This window comes from Ursus americanus, chromosome 26 (assembly GCF_024610735.1).
Source record: "Ursus americanus isolate L20-20 chromosome 26, mUrsAme1.1.p, whole genome shotgun sequence".
In the NCBI taxonomy this organism is placed as follows: domain Eukaryota; kingdom Metazoa; phylum Chordata; class Mammalia; order Carnivora; family Ursidae; genus Ursus; species Ursus americanus.
In genome coordinates this window covers 14265461-14286907 of record NC_142152.1, presented here as the reverse complement: position 1 = coordinate 14286907, position 21447 = coordinate 14265461, and the positions used below count along the sequence as shown (strand labels likewise).

General features: G+C 38.8%; 1 protein-coding gene and 1 long non-coding RNA gene across 12 annotated transcripts in view; one reads left to right on the top strand and one right to left on the bottom strand.

Annotated features, from left to right (window-relative positions):
• RAD51B (RAD51 paralog B) overlaps positions 1-21447 on the bottom strand; it is a 695021-nt gene that overhangs the window by 380978 nt on the left and 292596 nt on the right. The gene's annotated exons all lie outside the window — the stretch shown is intronic.
• Positions 5649-9526, top strand: LOC123799053 (uncharacterized). The gene is made up of 3 exons (XR_006781488.2): positions 5649-6258; positions 6369-6434; positions 8944-9526. It is a non-coding gene; the product is annotated as an uncharacterized LOC123799053 (long non-coding RNA).

The following is a 21447-nucleotide window of genomic DNA, read 5'->3' as shown; positions in this document are numbered from 1 at the left end:
TATTTTTTATTGTGAGTCACAGTCAAAAAAGTTTGAAAGCCACTAATTAGAGGGAATCAAGAGTGAAAACTGGGAAACCAGTTAAGAGGTGAATGGAACAGTCAAGATGGTAAATATGTCGGGAGGTGGACAGATCCAACATATACCTGGAGACAGACATTTGAAAGAACTTGGTGAATATTCGCATTTCAAGGATGACTCAGGTTTCTGGTGCCCATTAACTAGAAAAATGAGTGAATGGGTGGGTGAGTGAACAAAGGAGTAAATGATGATGGCACAGTAAACCTACCTAATGTTATAATTTTCTTCACATTTAACTATAAAAAATCTATCCTATTTAAAACAGAAAAACTGATTTTTCCCTCCTTGGTTTCTACAGTCTTCTCATGAGCTTCTCAGGTAGGGCCCATGTCTTCTTCAACCTTATATCCCCAGGTCCCATCACAGGAACTGCTGTGTAGTACATGCTCGGTAATTATGTGCTGAATGGACTAATGAATGGAGTAAAATCAAAGTGATAAAGTAGGGGCACCTGGGTGGCGCAGTCGGTTGGGTGTCTGATGCTTGGTTTTGGCTGAGGTCATGATCTCAGGGTTATAAGATGGAGCCCCGCATCACCTCCACACTCAGTCCAGAGTCTGCTTACGTTTCTCTTTCCCTCTCCCTCTGCTCCACCCCCCAGTCTCTCTCTTGAAAATAAATAAATAAATAAATAAATAAATAAATAAATAAATAGTGAAAAAGTAGGCAGTCTTAACAAGAAAACGAAATGTCCCATATCAAAAAAAAAAAAAAAGAAAAGAAAAAGAAAATGTCCTGTATCTTTAAAGCAAGGAAGAGCAAATCAACTTGGGACAGATTTTTATTATAAATCTCCACTTATTAATTAAAAGTCACATTTTATAAAACCAAAGGAAAACTATCTTTAATTACAATCATGCTACAAAAGCACTCTCACTCCTTTATTGCAGAGTACTAATAAATCTTCAAAAGTTCTCTTCTACCATGCTGTCACATCTCATTCATACTCTCTGTTTACAGATTCACAAGAGACTCAAAAGTTCTAAATTAACAGTCTAAACATTACTCAGATTATTCTCACGTACTTAGTAGAGGGCAGGTATAATCCTCAGTTTAAAAAACAATAAATGAGTCATGGAGAATGTCCAAGAAATCTAAAGCCACCTAGCAGCAGAATCCACAGTAATCCAATCCTTGCCTTCTGGTTTATAGTCAGCCCTGTGGCACTTTGGTGACACTCTACCTACCCCCATTCTTTGTTGATCCTGGTACCTATGAGCCACGGATTCAACTTCCACTCCCTCTGGGGCAGACACTGTGTCTTCTACTTTTACTGTACTGTCCACGATGCTCAGCAGTACTGAACACACTAGACACTTAGTATTTCTTGACTGGACTGCCATTAAGAATAAAATGGAGATCTGCTGATTTAGAGGCCGTTGAACTCGACTGCTCCCTTCATCAAGCTGTGTTGGTCTTGCATGCAAGTTTTATCTCCAGCCGACCCAGTCTTCCATTACAAAATAGCAATTGCCTCTTTCCAAAATGAAAAACATTTTCCATTGTAAATTATACTTGCAGCTGTGATGTTGAAATGTTCCTCAAGCAAAGATTTTTATCTGTGCTGCAAATGGGAAAGTGTAGCTCATAAGCTTAATTCTTTAAACAAATCCAGTAACTCTGTTCTGTTGGTCCCAGACAGCCCTCTCAGCTTGTTTGTTTGTTTTCATGCCCCACGCTGTTCCCCCCCCCCCCCCGCCCCCGAGGTTCCTGGTAGTAAATTACCCAGGGCGTGTGATCACACTAAGACAGATTACTGCTGGTGTGAGGAGTACCATCTCTATGATTGCTTACAGCTAACATGCCATCCCCCACAAAAAGAACAGTGAAAGGATAGGTACAAGCAGAGAGGAAGCCGAGGTTAAGAACCTTGAAAGAGGTTTAAACAAACATGATCAGTCAGAAAAGCTCATTCCCCAGCACTCTTGACTAACTTGGTGAAAACAGACTGGAGGCAGATTACCTTTTCTCCTGGCCAACTGTCTCTCTTGAGTTTTAAGTATCAGAAAAGTGCTAATTATGTGTTATGTCACACATCTATCACTGAAAACTTGAGGTATTCATTTTGAAGACAGTACTGACTATTTTAAAGAGAATTTTGAGTTTGACCAAGTGTTTTACTATCAATCTCTGAGCTCTTGCTCACAGCAGTTCTGAGAAATCTAAATATCACTGTTCCCATATATTTCTGAGAAAACAACAGATGCATGCAACTTTGCACTGAGCCAATCATTCGGATGCTACTTAAAAATAGCGTCCTGGTTCTCGAAGTTTGCCTCTCAGAAAGGAGGAAAACGTGTACAGAAATCAATGAAAACACAAGGTGTAGTGAACTAAGTGCTCCAGTAATAGGTCAAAGAGAGTGGTACAAAGAGTGGCATTTAAGTCCAACTGGAAAGCAGTGGGCAGAATTTAATGATGGAAGGAACATTTGAGCCTTGCCTTGAGAGATGTCAAGTACGCAGGAGATGAAAGAGGAATACCAACCTGAAATAAGAGCATAAGTCAAGTCACAGAGGTGTGTAAATGCAGGCTGTGTTCAGGGAACCATGTAAAACCTACGTGGCTAGAGCATAGGACTCGCAAGTGATCATCAAGTGAAGAGTAAAAGTTCACATGAGTGAAATCCACAAAAAAGCTATCAGCAAAAAGTAAAGGTGATTTTAAAGTCTGGAAACATTTTCAGTGCCTCAGAGAAAAGCATCTGTACCAGCTTTAGTGTTACAAATCCAATGTAGGATGAAACTGACAAATCAACAAATCTGAAAACATAACATACTACTATATTCTTAGATTTAAAAAATCCATTTGTATAAGCAATCGATTCCAAAATTCATTCATAAAATGATCCCATCCAAATTCCTGGATCTGACCCCCTCTTTCAACAAGGGTAACTCACAAGATGAATTTTCACAAAATAAGGTAAGGATATAAAGGTAAAAAAAAAAAAAAGAGAGAGAGAGAGAGAGAGAAAGAGAGAAACTGACATTTAAGGTTGCATCCATCAGGTTGGGAGACAGGAAAAGGAGCTGTCTGGTGAGATCTAGTCTATTTACATTAACATCAGTGGGAACATATGGTTAAAAACAGACATTCTGGATTCTGGATAGCAAAATCTGCTTTCAGAGAGACAATGTATAACATTTGGTGGCTGACATTTAAGAACTAATCCAGTTTGGGGCCAACTGAAAGAAATTGGGTGGAGAGCACTGGCCTACTGTTTCTATTAGCTGAAACTTAAAGATTACAGTTTGATCATTTCAATTTGGAATAGAAAACTCTGTTTTCAGAGAGGCCAATATACAAATTCAGTAACTTGTGCAAGTCAACATGGAGTCTTCTTCCTCTCACAATGAAAGGGGGAGAGCATCCAAAAGGAAGACTTCATGAAAGGCTCCTTTCAAACAGTGGCCCTTGCTGTGTCCTCTTAATTAAGGGCTCATAAATAAAAGGACACAACAGCTGCAACGTATGATTAACCATGGTATAGTATTTCAAACAGTGAATAACATTATAGTTATTGCAACTAACAAAACTCCTTACATTGGTTCAACACATGACCTTGGTTTTGTCTGGCCTGTAGGTGACCTGAATTGAAAAGAGATGTCTGGGTTGAAATTTAACTCGGTGTCTGAAAAGCTATGTCACATGGCTGGAAAGTCAGTAATGTTGCAATTTTGGGAACCCTTGCTCCTCTCAATGTGATTGGATGGTGTAAAGGTAAATCTGAGAAGAGCAGTGAAAAATAAAGCTAATTGGTCAGTCTAGGACAGCCCTTGAATAATGTCCAAACATTTGCAAACCGTCTGAGTAAACCACTCAGGTTATTCTTAAACGACTAAGGTAACTTTACTGCCTGCCATGGGCAAGTGCCCTTTAGATTAACGTGGTAAACAATTCTTGAGTGATTAATGACATACACTGTTTCTCTGCCCTCTAGTGAGGGCAGAACTCTCTTAAGGAGAGGAGGAACAGGCTTTACCTCTTGATTTATAGGCTAAGACCAAAGCAATCTGAGTTTTCTCTGAGTATAAGAATCTATCCCTGAGGAAGATATGGGCTCTCAAAAGAGAGAACACAGAAAACAACGAAGGAAGGGGCTTCCATTATCTCTTTGCTCCATTAACTATGCTATGAGAAGTTGCCAGTGTCTCTCCACTCTTATTTAATTAGATGGGTTCAGGACCTAATTCTAAGAACTCTTCTCCCCATGATCATAATAGATGAAAACTAAAGGAAGAACCTGAATTTTCTCATTTCAATTGGTAAGTAATCATATCACTTAGTACTTAGTTTCTTATAGAAACTCCAGTACCTTTTATTGGGTTGTCTTTAAGTGGCCTGATCATGTAATGGTTTTAAACTGTTACACAGAAACTCACGTTTCCATAAAAGCAATCTATGGTCTCTATAAAATCATGACCAAGGCACATATGATTACTATGTGTCTGTTTATCACTAGTTCACATCTAACACAATGTAACATTTAAGCAATCACATTTCTACTCCCAAACTCTGCCAACAAACGACTCAGTTCCACTAAAAATGAACAATAACATTTAACATAAATACATTCTTTTTGAATTTACAATAGTCCTTTGAAAAAGGATATTGTTTCTTTAAAAGGCCTGCAGTGATATAGCATTAACTAAAAGTAGTTAGACAATTAATATTGGGAACTAGGAAGATACATGTTTCCCAGGAAAGAGGCGTTTGCTTGGATCTTCCATTATAACTCACAAAATGCAAAATATTAACCACATGAAGAACTGAAAATTCATTGGTCATTATTTAAATCAATGGGATAAATTGCTAGCTTCTAGAGAGATTTTGATTATGAACAGGAGTGAGCACAGAATAGATCCTAAATGGACACTCATTAACTGGAGCCAATTAACCACGGGGAGTAAAAAATAATTTTTTAAGAACAGAGAGCTGAGATAAAATTTTAATCTGAACTTGTTATCTTGGTACCCCCCGAGTAATTCTATCAACATCTATCAGTATCAACAATGATTATGTGAATAAATGAGCTGATTAATTAATGGAAGAAGGGCAGTTCACTAAGAATAGTAGAAAAAGCATGTCCATTTGGTGCTATTGTTCACCTATTTCTATATATACCTTTCAAAAAGGAGAGTTTAAAATCTGAATTAGTGCAAAGAAATGATATTTCAGCCTGGATTTTCTAGCACAGAGACTAGACCAGCCTCATTTTTAAATAGGGAAGTTTAATTTCCTTGGAGGGCCTAATGCAAATTAAAGGGATTGATTTCAGGATCATCTTTCAAGGAAGACTACTAAACCCTTTTGTTAAATCAAATTACTCTAAGTAAGTTTTCTGATATCTAGCTTAAAAAATGCATCACTACCATTTCCTTTAATATGCCAGCAACTCTTAATGGGAGAAGTAATTTTGAAATTAAATGTCATTCCACTTCTTAAGCAATTTAAACCTAGATTTAGGAATTTAAGGGAAGGATTTGTTGCTTTTTTCTACCAGAAATAAATTGTAAGAAAAAGGCAGTTGGATTTTAACTATATCTCTTTTCTGTCTAAAACCTCAGGTCTTAAGATTTATAGTTTCTTTTTTTAAAGATTTATCATTTCTAATAAAAACTTTATCAAATGGGTAGAAAAATGGATGAAGTTTGTTTTTATTCATGGATCCATAATTGCCACTGAGGAAATCAATAATAATTTAGGCTATATCTCTTTTGAGGCTGATAGCAAAGAAGTGAACAAGTATTACTTGGTGTAACGGTCCTACAAAAAATACCTTTTAATGTCCCTTTCCCATAAAGAAATCGACACTAGATGGATTGAGGAAATTATAGTGGTCACTCATTCATTTAAGCACTACTAAGTATCTCTGGAGCTATAAGAATGAATAAAATATGGTTCCTAAACTCTGAAGGCTCACAGTCCAGGTACAAATCCAGACATGACAAATTCATCAACTGTATATTTAAGGTTTGTGTACTTTATTGTCTGTAAATTATGCCACAATAAAAAAAAATTAAAAGGGTGAAGACACATTAAGGTAAGTTATACTCTAGCATCAGAATCACCATAATAGAAGTAGAGAAGAGGACAAAGGAGTCCGTTTCCCTGTCCAGGAGGTCTAGCAAAGCCTGACCAAGAAGCTTCACCTAGCAAAGAGCATCCTAGCAGAGGGTAAGTCAATGCAAAAACACAAAGGTAAGAAACAGCAGAATGATTTTTAAATAGGAGAGTGACTAGATCAGATTTTGTTTCTAAGTGGATAACTCATTTCTTTTTTCCAGAGCAAATCAATATCACATCTCAACTCAACCGGTTTTCACAAGCTCATTGCCAGAAATAATGCCAAGGTGGGAAAATTTCTTTCCTGAAATCATTAATTCAAGATTCACACTATAAATAAAATAATCACAGGTAATGGGCTGGCCAATATGAAAGTAGAGCCAGGGCCAAACCTAAAAGTTCTTGCTTAAAAGGAAAACAACAACCACCACCACCCTTCAGCTCTCTTCCTTGTAACTCTGTATTTACCATCCAAATCAAGGTGTAAGGGGTTCTGAAGGAATATAAGAAAAGAAACCTGGTATCAAAAACCCTCCTGTAAAATTTGTCTAAGATGTAACATGAGAAAATTGTGCAAAACAGCATATGACATAGAAACGCATTTTTGTTAAGGAAATGAATAGTAAATACACTCATAAATGCATTGAAAAAGTTTGAAGAAATACCAAAAACCTGCTATCAGCAGTTAAGTCTAAGATTATGGAAGACTTTTCCTTTTTCTCCATAATATTTTTCTTAAAGGTCTGAATTTTGTAAGTATATATTACTTTTATAGACAGAAAAACACATGAAAGATCAATTTAATTTAAATAAAACCTTTCAATGGTGGCCTATAATCACACAGGTTGCGGGAAGCCAGACAAGTGAACTAAGAGCTTCCATGTGAGATTCACCACTAACAAGCAAGTTCATCACACTTCTATGTGGTCAACATGATATGCCAACAGGAGAGTTTTCCGATTAGCAGGCAATGCTCATCTATCTGCTTCCTTCTCTCGCTCCCTAATTTACTCAAGAACATGGTGTAATTCCTTGCTAAGATAATTTTTCCCCTGTGGACTTTAAAATGATGATTTGAATGCTGATTAATTTATGGTCAGTCTATACCAGCCACAAATAATCTTCAGTTTTGTCCTTGTGAGAACAAATGTGCATTTGGGGCCTGTGGAATTTCTTCTTCTTGGAGAAGCAACAAACCCAAATGGTAAATTCAAGAGATGCAAGATTTCTGCACGCATTCCTACACAGAAACTCTGAATTTTTAAGGCTAAATCTAACCTGCTGGCAATAACTTGCCAGCATTACCTTATATAGTTATTTTTCATTTTCCAAAGTGCACTCTTAACACATTATTTTATGTGATTCTCATAATAACTCTGTAAGGCAACTGGGGCTGGAAATCATCTCCATCTTTTTTGTTCTCCATGAGTTTTAAATCTTAAGAGATACTGGGCTTGGGAGGGGAAGTAAATACAAAAGGAACATATCCCCAGTGCATATAATTTTGAGGGAAAAATAAAAACAGGGGTGCCTGGGTAGCTCAGCCATTAAGCGTCTGCCTTCGGCTCAGGTCGTGATCCCAGGGTTCTGGGATCAAGCCCCGCACCGGGCTCCCTGCTCGGCAGGAAGCCTGCTTCTCCCTCTCACACTCCCCTTGCTTGTGTTCCCTCTCTCGCCGTCTCTCTCTGTCAAATAAATAAATAAAATCTTTAAAATAAATAAATACATACATACAGTAAAAAAAAAAAAAAACCCAAGGGGCGCCTGGGTGGCACAGCGGTTAAGCGTCTGCCTTCGGCTCAGGGCGTGATCCCAGCGTTCTGGGATCGAGCCCCACATCAGGCTCCTCCGCTATGAGCCTGCTTCTTCCTCTCCCACTCCCCCTGCTTGTGTTCCCTCTCTCGCTGGCTGTCTCTATCTCTGTCAAATAAATAAATAAAATCTTTAAAAAAAAAAAATCCAAAAAACACCAAACCAAACCAAAAATCATTAATAATCTCACACCAGACATAACATTATTATTTGATTGTATAGGTTTCCCAATATCTCTTCTCTGTATTCCATTAAGTGCAATAGAAGATGAGAAAATTTTCACATGGCTAGTGAGAGTCAAAGCCAGGGCTAACACCCATGAACACTATCCATCATACCAGGAAGTTCCTTCTTACTAACCTGTTCCTCTTTCAAAATGTCCAAGCATTATAAAGAAGAAAGCTTAGAAACACAGATTTTGACATATTCATGTTTTGTTTTGATGTACTAAGTAAACTTACCAATGGTCTTTAGATATTAATACCTCTAGTATAAAAACAATTGCCAAACTCAGTGATCTCTAAAATGCTCTTTAACTCTGAAGTAACTCTAATCTTCTCTGAATGAAAAATGGCCAGAAAACAGGGTCAAGAATCTGAGTCAAAAGGATATCAGATGTGGGCAAATTAAGTAAATCAAAATCTCATAAAAAAAAAAAAGTTAGCCAAACTAGAATCAAAATCACAAATCAATATGTCATACATTGGAACAAGGGTCAATCAAGGAAAGAAAAGAAATGAAAGTCTGGAAGAATGAGGCTGAACCAACAAATACATTTGTCAGAGATTGCTGGTTGAACATAAAACCTATTTCCTCTTTTTCTTAGACACACAGCTACATCACATTTCCTAGTTGTCCTTACAGTTCAGTACGGCCATATATGTCCTAGCTGACAGAATATTGGTGAAAATGATCTGAGAATACTTCCAGATTTGGCCCCTAAAAACCTCTCAATTTGTAATCCTTCATGCTTTCCTCTTACAGGGTGACTCTGGAAGTCATCTGCTGAATATGGTAGAGCCACAAGATAGAAGGAACCACACGATGGAAAACAATCCTGCTTGAATAAGAGCCTCCCATGAATCAAGAACATCTAGTTAAACTTGATGCGAGCAAGATGAAAATATGTATTTATTATATCATTGAGATTTGGGGGTTTATGTATTACAACAACTAGTGTTACAGAGTCCCTGGCAGGTGATGCGTAAGCCAGGCCATATGGGCAAGGCCAGACAGACTCTGACATAGTCATGGATTGCCTATCTTCCTCAGCCTAGGGCCATACCTGCTGACCAGGCTTTGATAGAGAAATTCAGCATGCTGATTTACTTCTGTCAGTGAACTCCTATTCTGAACCATACATAAGCTAAGAAAATCAAATGACACATGGAATCATACATGTGTTATAGGCAAATCATGAAAAGATTCAACAAAATCCAAATGTCCACTCAAGTTTTGAGAAGACTTTGATAATGTTTTACAGAGAAAAAAACACAAAACAAATTAGAGCAAATAGATTTTCCAAATCAGAAATGCAAAAGGGAGGGAGGGAGGGAGGAGCTTATGAATTAAACATTTGTGTCATCCCCCCAAATTAATATGTTGAGACGCTAATCCGCAACATAATGATATTCTAAGATGGGGCCTTTGCAAGGTGGGTCATGAGGGTGGAGCCCTCATAATTCAACTAGTGCCCTTATAGGAAGAGACACAAAAGAGCTCTCTTCTTTCTCTGCTCTTAGCCATGTGAGGATACAATGAGAAGGTGGTTAAGATAGAGAGAAAGTCAATGCTATCCCGATTAAAATACCGAGGACATTTTTCAAAGAACTGGAACAAATAGTCCTTAAATTTGTATGGAAACAGAAAAGGCCCCGAATCGCCAAGGAACTGTTGAAAAGGAAAAACAAAGCTGGGGGCATCACAATGCCGGATTTCAAGCTGTACTACAAAGCTGTGATCACAAAGACAGTATGGTACTGACACAAAAACAGACACATAGACCAATGGAACAGAATAGAGAGCCCAGAAATGGACCCTCGGCTCTTTGGGCAACTAGTATTTGATAAAGCAGGAAAAAACATCCGGTGGGAAAAAGACAGTCTCTTCAATAAATGGTGCTGGGAAAATTGGACAGCTACATGCAAAAGAATGAAACTTGACCAGTCTCTCACACCATACACAAAAATAAACTCCATATGGATGAAAGACCTCAATGTGAGACAGGAATCCATCAAAATTCTAGAGGAGAACATAGGCAGCAACCTCTACGACATCGGCCAAAGCAACCTTTTTCATGACACATCCCCAAAGGCAAAAGAAACAAAAGATAAAATGAATTTATGGGACTTCATCGAGATTAAAAGTTTCTGCACAGCCAAGGAAACAGTCAGAAAAACTAAGAGGCAGCCCACGGAATGGGAGAATATATTTGCAAATGACACTACAGATAAAGGACTGGTATCCAAGATCTACAAAGAACTTCTCAAACTCAATACACGAGAAACAAACAAATCAAAAAATGGGCAGAAGATATGAACAGACACTTTTCCAATGAAGACATACAAATGGCTAACAGACACATGAAAAAATGTTCAAAATCATTAGCCATCAAGGAAATTCAAATCAAAACCACACTGAGATACCACCTTACGCCAGTTAGAATGGCAAAAATAGACAAGGCAAGAAACAACAATTATTGGAGACGATGTGGAGAAAGGGGATCCCTCCTACATTGTTGGTGGGAATGCAAGTTGGTACAGCCACTCTGGAAAACAGTGTGGACGTCCCTTAAAAAGTTAAAAATTGAGCTACCCTATGATCCAGCCATTGCACTACTGGGTGTTTACCCCAAAGATACAGACGTAGTGAAGAGAAGGGCCATATGCACCCCAATGTTCATAGCAGCAATGTCCACAATAGCTAAATCGTGGAAGGAGTCGAGATGCCCTTCAACAGATGACTGGATTAAGAAGTTGTGGTCCATATATACAATGGAATATTACTCAGCTATCCGAAAGAACGAGTTCTCAACATTTGCTACAACATGGACGGCACTGGAGGAGATAATGCTAAGTGAAATAAGTCAAGCAGAGAAAGACAACTATCATATGGTTTCTCTCATCTATGGAACATAAGAACTAGGATGATCGGTAGGGGAAGAAAGGGATAAAGAAAGGGGGGGTAATCAGAAGGGGGAATGAAACATGAGAGACTATGGACTATGAGAAACAAACTGAGGGCCTCAGAGGGGAGGGGGGTGGGGGAATGGGACAGACCGGTGATGGGTAGTAAGGAGGGCACGTATTGCATGGTGCACTGGGTGTTATACACAACTAATGAGTCATCGAGCCTTACATCGGAAACCGGGGATGTACTGTATGGTGACTAACATAATATAATAAAAAATCATTAAAAAAAAAAAAGATAGAGAGAAAGTAAAACTAATATTTATTCAAAGTCTATAGCCTAGAAGCTTTCACATACACATTCTTAGTTAATCCTCACAACAAATTGGTGTGATAGTTATTACTACCTTCATTTTTTCAAAAGAGAAAACTGAGGGTCATAGCAATTAAGTAATCAATCTAAGGTTACACATCTGGAAAGTGGTGGGGCAAACATTAAGCCCTAGTTTGTCTTCCTGCAAAGCTCACGTTCTTTTCACTATAGCCTTGTTATCTTGATATTTGCACACATTTCAAAAGATTTGCAAAAGTTACCTTGACCCTAACAGATTTCTTGGATGGCCCCAAAGGTGACTGCCCTATGTCTCACCTCTCTAGGTATAGTCACAGAGTCAATGTCCCTTAACTCTCTAAGAAACAAAGAGACAAATGCTTCAAAATTTTTCCTGGGAGGTGACTTCTTAGAACATGCTTTGGGAAGGTGCCTTAGAACTCATCTCTGCAGTGGATGTTTGTTCCAGCTTCTGGTATGTGATGAGAAGATTAACATCTCTGGCTCTCTTTCACTATATGAACACCATGAGCACACGTGTGCGTGCGCGCGCACACACACACACACACACACACACACACACACTTTAACTGGCTGCATTTCAGGTCACCTGGCCTTCAACTGAGGTCACCCATAATCAGAAATTGGTATATATCAAGAGGATATATGAAAAAGAATCTAAATTGAAGGGGATATCATTTACAGAACTCACATATTCCCTGTTCAAGCAAATTCTGCTGCCCTCAACTCTGCAAACACGTTTGTCTATATTATATTAAATCATTACATTGGAGATAAAGTTAAAACCAACATGCTGATCTGAACTAGTGGGCAACAGACTGAAATGCTTACAGCAGTCAAAATTGGAAAAAAGTAAATCACAGACTTACCCCGTACACCTCATAGCTGTTAATTTAGTTTTGGAAAAATCTCTCTTAAAGCAGAACTTTTAAATGGAAGCCACAAGATGGCCTGAATAATGGCAGTGGTAAGGGAGGCCGATATCCCTTGGAAGCATAGGGACCACACAATAGACATGAGGGCTTCTCAAGTACCTTTTTGCTTCACCCACTATATCATCATGGCAAAATACCTCATAATGCTCTAGGGTTTGAAAATCTTAATCTATAATGCACACATAATTATATTCTTTAGAATGGTATTGGATCTAAATTAAAAAAATAAATGTACTGTTTAAAGCCAACTGTACTTATTAGCCATGTAAGAGTGGAGAACAGGATGCCTGACTTTTACTCAGGTTTTCCAGTGACTCACTGTGTAATTCTGAGGACACAGCGCTTTGATCTTTAGTTCTTTAGCCTATAACCAGAGTGTTTTAAATTGTGCCCCCCCCAGTCTTTTTTGGAGGGCACCCTCTCTAGCTTCTTTGCCCTCAGATGAAAGGATCTATAGACGTGGAAAATTGTCGTTTGGTGATTTCCTATATCCCCCTTTCTAGTATTTCAGCCATTCTCCTTTTACATCTGAGGGACACTGCGGAGAAATCACTACTGTGCACAATCGAAGCCACAGGCTTAAAATTTCACTGTTGGAGGGGCAGGCTGAGAAGGAACAAGTCTAGCTTTAACACCACAAATATCTCCAATTACCAAATGTGGGCAGAAAGAATACAAAAAACAAGGAAAGACAGAAAGACCCTTGGTATTTTTCAAAGCTTCCCTTTTGGGATGTAAGTTCTTTTTTGAGGCTTCCAAGGCAGAAAGCCTGGGTAGCCTGCACACCTGGAGTGCATTAGTGGGCCCTGGACTCAAGGTGAAACAGGCTGAATTTCATCTAGATGCTTCCCACAATCCATTCTCATAAAAGCTCACAGTAATTTACCAGCTTAGGAACACGGCATGTATTCATGGAGCGTTGAACCCTGGGATTACCTTCCAGAGTCACTGGATAAATCCCACTGCTCATCTATGTAAACACACTTTCATCTTGATTACCTTTAGTTCAAGGAGAGTTTCATTTTGTTTGCTGTGGCACAGGGTCAAGACCAAAACCCACCCTCAAATCACTCTCATAGCTCTTTCAAAGAGCACCCAAATATTGATGTAAATAATGAGTGAGTTTTCGCATTATGCTACGTATTCATCTAAATACAAAGCACCAATGCCTCTACTGTTTGTTTCCCTTTCCTCACCCACCTCAGGTAGGTGATGCCAGCTTGTCTTTCCAGTTCCCCATTTGAGTGCCTCCAACCTGTACCGAGAGGCAGTTGTGCTGTAGTCACCAGGCAGGCTCCAACCTTGCCATGGTAGCCAGTATGGCTGCTCCCACCCAGAAAAAACCTTTGTCTTCACCCCACCTCTTTTCTGTACCTCTTCAGGTATAACTCAGAATAGGGCCCACCCAGCCACTATAATGACTGTATTCCATGCATCTGCTCCCTAAGGTGCCTCTCCCCCCTAAGGTGCCTCTCCCTACACCCGCTTACTTAGGGAAGAAGTGAAGCAAGGCCGCGGGCTCTGGAGCCAGACATTCTGATCTGGCACTCTGGCGCTGCGATTTATTACCCATATGACCTTGGACAGGTTACTGAGCCTCCCTTTGCCTCAGGTTCCTTATTTGTAAAACAGGCATAATGATGGTAGATACCTCATACATAAAGTTGCTGTAAAGATTAAATATATGATCTTAGAATAGTGTCTGAAATGTTGTAGAGCACTCAACAGCTTGATGACAAGCACACTGATACCTTCAATATCAAGGTCAAGTACTTTCTTCAAAAAGATTACTTCTCTAGCTGGCCCTCTCTCACAGTACAACTCCCTCGTGCTGTAGGATAAACAACTTTGGGCCAAATACTACACAAGAGCAAAATAAAGATGAATGAGATGGAGCTCTCAAAACATGCTGTACTCCATCAAACTAAATGCTCTAAAAATGTAGGCTATGGCTTTGAATCTACCCAAAGTTGGGGTGTTTTAAGGTGACAGGTGGTGAAACTTCTCTCCTTGACTGTTAGGATGACTACTTGAGTTAGGCAATGCTCTTGCCTACCAATGTTCCTCAGGACTGAGAAATTGTTGTTGCCATAAACCAAACTCTTGTCACAGAGTGCCAGGTAGGAAGAAAGAATAGAATAGAATAGAATAGAATAGAATAGAATAGAATAGAATAGAATAGAATAGAATAGAATAGAATAGAAAAGCACAACCCACCCTCAACATACGCACATATGTGTACCTTCTATCATTAGTACAAGAACCAGTTGTCTTGAAATACTTGATGACATGAATTGGCTGGAGTCCTGGTGCTTGCGGCTCCCAAGCCATTTGCATCTCCAGCATCATGTTAGGCATGATAATTCTACAGTGCGAAGGACGTAGTTATCTGTTTACTAGCACAGACTGACTAGTAGTCTAACACAAGAGCTCTGTGGCAGCATTACTCCTAACAGATACAATAATAATGTAGCATAACATTTTTCAAGATGTACATCTTTCTGAATTATGTTATTACTAGAGATGTTCCTTGAAAAGAAATATTCCATATGCCATATAGATAGTATCAATTTCTATGTGTACTACAACATAAGAAAGATTGTAAAGCATTGCTCTAGACTACTATCAGAAAGAAACTTACTGTTCAATAAGCTCCAAAGATTTACTGAGAAACCAATAAGTATAAATCATGTGATACTATGCCTTTAATAATCTGTACTTTGATTTCTTATCTGTAGGTCAGCGATAAATACATTTGTCTCAGAGGATTGACCGGAGGGCAATAATGGCCATAAGTGCTTTGAACTTTTTAGGTAAATAAAAAAAATTAAATATTTATTTTTAATTTGCTGTATGAAATGTATCTTATCCCCAGACAGATTCTTGCCAAAAAAGAAAAGAAAACAGAGCCTCATCTTAAAAACAAAGCCTGAAATCCAGGGCTTATATGTGAAGAATATCTACCACATTCTAGTGTAACAAGGAAATCACATACCACTAAACAGTAATTTAACTGTAGAAGGAATGCTAACACCTACTAGCACCAGCTCCTTTATCTTCAAAGGAAAAATATTAATGAAGGAAGAAGGGGTTTTAGAGTACTTTGCAGAAAGGTGGCATTGATCTCACCTGTCTCTGTGTCAAAATGCCAATATAGAAACATACTCCCACACTCCCACATCTACAACCAAGCATTTGGCATTCTCTGTGATTCAGACCACAGCAATACTTTTATCTCTACATCTCCTTCACAGTGTTTCTTATTTCACCTTCTTCAACACAACCAAATACTTTGCTCTAGTTCTGACCTCAAAGAATCCTGTCTAGAGTCTGCCTTAAAAAGTGAGCCAAAATGATTTTTTTTGACAACCCAAACATCCTCAGTGACCAGACATACAAAATAGGGACAATGAAATGGAGGTGCTAATGGGGGGGGGTGGATTTTTGTGGTGCTTTACTGAGAACTCCCTCCTCTCTTGACTGTACATTCTGCCAATTTCCAATATGCTAGCTATGGGCCAGAACTAGGAAGAAGTTACAACACTCCAAACACAGCCTGAAAACTCCTTTGTTGACTTAAAGGAATAAGATAAAATCAAAAGGCCTGACCTTCAAACTTTTAACAAGGATTTGGAAAGGAATGGGATTGAACAGGCCCAATTACTTGGATGATGGATCTCTTAATCCACTCTCCACTGCCAACTCCTCATGTGTGGTTACAGTCAGAGTTAAGCCCATTTCTTCTTTCGTAAGACCAGAGGGTAGAGGCAGGGGGACATGACAGAAAAAAGAAAATATGCTCAGCTCAGACACTGCAAAATGGAAACTGGTATACAACTAAAATGATAAGGCATATAAAACAGTAACGGCCTTTCTGCTACGGCTTCAGAAAAAGTATTTCAACTAATTGGGTCACCAGGAAACAATTTCATATAGAATTTTGATAAATGGGTCCAAAAGTTTAAAAAGCTACTAATCAATGAATTCATTCCAGGTCTTTGTTCTGCAAAGAGATATGAGTTTCAGTTGATACTTGTTATTGTCAAAACAGCCTCAGGGCAGGGAAGGAGGGTGAGAAAGGAAGAAGACCCCGAAGACTGCAAAGTAAAGAAGGCAGCATAGCCACCAGCTCCATGTTAGAAAAAGAACATTATGAATGAAAGCACTTGCTGCGATGACCTGCTGTTCTACCTGCTTGGGTGAGCTACCTCCTCTCCAGTAATGCCAAGGTCAGGTACACTGAGCTGTTAAAAACACCCAGGTAGGAAAATACTTTCCAGCAAGGTGACTTTCTTTAAAGTGTGCTCAGCACCTGGTCATCTGTTCATCTCAATAGTGGCTCAGTGATCAATAGACAAGACAGAGTAAAAGGCGAGTCAAAGGTCACAATGTCTGAACCTCTTGGCTGGAGAGTTAAATTCTTTTAACCCTTGGAAGACTTTCTTAAAGCCAATTTATTTATATACGTTGCCAGAGCTTCAGCAGACTTTTTTTTTTTAACTTAATTGCTTTTTATATCCATTTCTTCATGCCTTTCTCTTCCTCCTTCTCCCTTTCCCACTCACTTCTCTTCCTTCCCCTCCTTTCTTCTCTCTCTCTCTCAAGTCAATTTAGAATTGCTTGGAGAAGCTCCAATGATAATACCAAAATGAAAAAAAATATATATATTTTCCCCTTATGAATGGAATTGAGTTCTATCCTAGTGAGAGAAAAGATAACCATAGATGATTGTTTGTTTTTAAAGGAAAGTCTATTGCGAAAACCTAGTTAAACTTGAAAAATGGATTTTGGTAGCTGGAAATCAGTAAATCATGTGTAACTAGATCACTCGAGCACTGGCCAGCAACAAGGATCATTCTAACACAAAAACAATATACCCCACAGGTGCCTTGATATGCCTGTGCCCACACACATGCAGGGACAGCTGCAGGTAGGCTGGGACTCTTTCTGGCACCCAGGAAAAGGTGGTACTTCTGAAAGTTCCCAGGAGAAACATCACTGTGTCTGTTTGTGTACAGAACCGCATGCTGTTTGCCCTTGGGTGTAGATGTGGCAATGTACACAACTGGTACTATTCTGGAGTCTAGAAGAAAAACCTTTCACAGAAACAAGTCTTAATCCTCAATATTATCTTTCTTGGCTTATTCTGGGAGTTATACTCTGGGCAAAAACCTCCTTTGCTCATTTTGTGACATGCCTCATTTGCGGATGGCACACTTGATGACAATATTATGAACAAAGTGATTTAGAACAGATCTCTAGTAAAAAACAGAACTCAATCTTGGCATAGTGCAGTTGATTAATATGCCCTGGGCCCACGAAATACATACACTTGCTGCTAATTGAAACAATCCAGAAGCCTTCTCTGGGAGTTACCTAGGTGATATTGTTCCATTACTCTACCCTCTTTTGGCACTGCTATAACGATTTTAAGATTGGTTACCATTTCATTCCCAGAATCAGGATATTCATGGTCCAAAGTTTACCTTTTTGCATTTAAAATGAACATGCTCAGAAGTCTTTAATATGAAATATTAACACTAGAAATTCATGTAATGTTCATCCTCTCGGAGACCAATGGGCTTTACTAATGCTATTTTATTTTACTTTCTAATGTTTATCCTACCCCTGAGCGATAGACATCATGAGCCTCATTTCCTTCATGGAGAAATCATCCAAGGACAATTGAGCTGCCTGAGGTGAAGTCAGCGGTGAAGCTCAGAAGTGAAATCTGAAATTCCTGAGTCACTATTGCAGCACTAGATTTTATTATCTTATTTTAGACATGACGAAGGACTTGAGAGCTAACTCTTTGAGAACGGCATATTAAGAATACAGGCTTTGGAATTATTTGGACCTGACATTGAATCCCAGTTCCACTCTTGACTGTTGTGGATCCTGAATAAGTGACTTAACCTCTTGTGCCTCACTTTCCATTCATCCGTGCAAAGGCCCAGAAAAGTAGCTAGGTGTAGATAGGTATGAGGTGGTGTGTTTCCCAAGATGCATACCTAACAGAAAATCTGCCTCCTCTTCATCTCCTAAAGTTGTTTTAAGGATTGGATGGTTGGCAAGTCAGCACACACTCGGAGAGCCCAGCTAATAAAACGCAGCACCCAAATGGAGTCCAGGCTCAGCAAGAGGAGCCAGTCTATTAGAACACACACCTGGAGATGTTCTAATGATTGCAGTAAGGCTGCTCTATCAGTTACCATGATACAAGAGCAAGGAGGGAGCAGGTAGGGGGACAGGAAACACTTGGATGGCAGATACTGCAAATTCTTTGCAACTACTCTAAAAACTGAATATGTAGTTTAAAAAATGTGAAGCCATTGTCTTGGAACTGTAAGAGTTTACAAATGAGGAAGTGGAGGTCCAGAGAGGTTCACGCAACAGAACTCATACAATAAGATTTGTAGAAAGATGTGAACTCCTGATCCACACATTTTCTATCAATACTCTGAATCTACTAGAAGATAACAATGCAATGTATAAATGTTAACTGATAATTTATCTCAGCCACTTGGAATTCAAACAGAGGCCATAATTTCAAAACTTGAATTTGGTCTGGGAACCATAAAAGAATCCCGGTCCTTCTGGTGAGGCATTGCACAGTTAATATCATGTCCCAGCGCTGATTTAGACTGAGTGTAGGTGTTTCTTAGTTATTTTCCACATAAAGGTTATCTCCCATTATAAAGATGATCTCCACTACCTCCTGTCCTATGTTTGTGAGGTATGATGAGCTCATTCCAAACACAGGTGGGAGGGCCATGGACAAGTACACCTACCAAGTCTTTATAAGCCATGCCTACAATGAATAAAGGGGAAATAACCAGTCTGACTCATGTAATACTTAAATTACTCTGAATGATGAAACTCAGATACTATGCCTCTTTGGTATGCTTTATTTCTAGTATAAACACACCAACAATCTTTAAGTTCAGCAAACGCACCCTGAATTCTTTCCCTCATCACTGACATCAAAAAGATGGAAAAAGGAGTTTGAAGGTGCAAACTTCCATTGAGTAAAGGAAAAAAGAAAGAAAGAAAGAAAGAAAGAAAGAAAGAAAGAAAGAAAGAAAGAAAGAAAGAAAGAAAGAAAGAAAAAAACCATGGGGAAGAAACAAATGGAATGACAAAATGTGCTATATCAGTATAAACAAAGATCATATATTTCAACTGTATCAGTATCGCTTTATTTAATTTTTAATCTTTCAGGGAAATCCTGATCACCAGGATTCGAAGTATAGCTAGAAAGAGGAGAACATTCTGTTCCTTTCTCATGGGCAAATATTATTAATATTCTCACTAACTGAATACCATTATTTGCAAGGAGCATTAAAATAAAAACTAAGATGTGGATCACACCACTGAGCTCATCATCTATTGCATTACATTTTCTTGTGTTACACAGGATTAATCAACAATGAGGTTTCAATGAACTCATTCAAATCACTGCCAGTTTAAATAGTTGGGTCAGAATAGATCTATAGGTCTCATTGAGAAGATGACATTTAAGCAAAGACTTGAAGGGGGTGAGGAAGTTAGTTATGTGTATATCAGAAAGAGGAGCATTTTAGTTCAACCCAATGCCCCTGGTCTTGGCCCCACTGGGGAGAGTCTCACCACATGCTCTTGGCTTTACTCCAGCACTGTTCTGTATTTTCAGGGTATCCTATCCTATGCCCATATGCTTTATTTTTAAATAGCTTTCATTAAAGGGCTCAAAACACTAAGTCTAAGCTGCTCTTGTCTTAGCCTGGGGTCACTGAGGCCCATCAAGATTACATCCTTGATTTAGTCAAAATGACGTTTTTCTCTTTCCCTTTGTTGTTCTTTATTCTTTGACTATCCTGGACTCTAGAATCTGCCAGTAAGTAGAACTTACCAGCGTCTCCATTAGAGTCTAAACATGCAGAGTAAAAACTAGTATTATGTGCAGAGTAAGAATAGATAGCAACATATGTAAGGGTCATTAGAAGGATAAGGGGGAGGGAGTAGGAATTAATACGCAGCTGCTAATCATTCATATAGTCAATGCTACACTGGAAACATCATGATGAAATAATCTAAGACTTGGGCTAGTAAGTGCCATAATTACAAAGATGCCCTAAAGAGTAAGTTTCTAGTGGCTGAGGTTTCAGTGGCTAGAACTTTCCCTTTCATGGACCAATATGTGGCCACAGATGTCAATATAATGACCTATGTAGGAGTATTTTGTGTATCTTACCCATCTTAAGACTTCACTCTTTCAATGCTAAGCATTCTTCCTTGAGTAAATATTTATCTATGCAGTCTAGTGGTTATAGACCAAGGGAAGAAGCCAGGAAACATGGATCGTAACCCATACTCTGCCTCTGCTCTTCAATATGACAATGCAAAAGTCATTTCTCCTCTAAGTTTCCGCTACTAAGAAACTGAGATAGTCTATGCCCCGGAACCGAGTCCTAGAGACCTTTACACAGAATCACTCCTATGCCATGTGATTCTTATTTTACAGGTGTCCAGACCTTGGAATCTAAATCAATGAGTAATCACTCTATTCTTACCACCTCTGAGATCGTGATTAGGACTTCCCATCCACATAAGAAAAATCTGCAGCTCAAAGGTGATTCCCCAGTTAGATCTCACTACACCTGCCTACTGCTGTGTTGGAGAATAAAGTCTGTTTTCTGAGGTCAGGTTTCCCCAGTTCTTTGCAGAGAATATTACTCTGATAAGTTCGACCTACACTTCAGTGGCAACAGATCAAACACAAAAATTTCTTAACTACAAATGACTCAAGCCAGCCCTACCTGGCTTTATAAATAAGAAACAAAAATGAATTAGACACCAGACTAAGTGTGTAAGAGTGTACACCCATTTGAATTCTGCCACTGACTTGTGGAAGTTTTGGCAAGTCAAAACTTTCCTGAGTCCAATAGCCTCATCCGTTAAAAAAAAAAAGGAAAAAAAAATAATGATATTTTACTAACTAGGTTTTTACAAGCAATAAACTTAAAAATGCCTTTGAAAAATGCAAATGCCTGGAGCTGTATAATCAGTCACATCATCTTCAGAGTAAAACAAA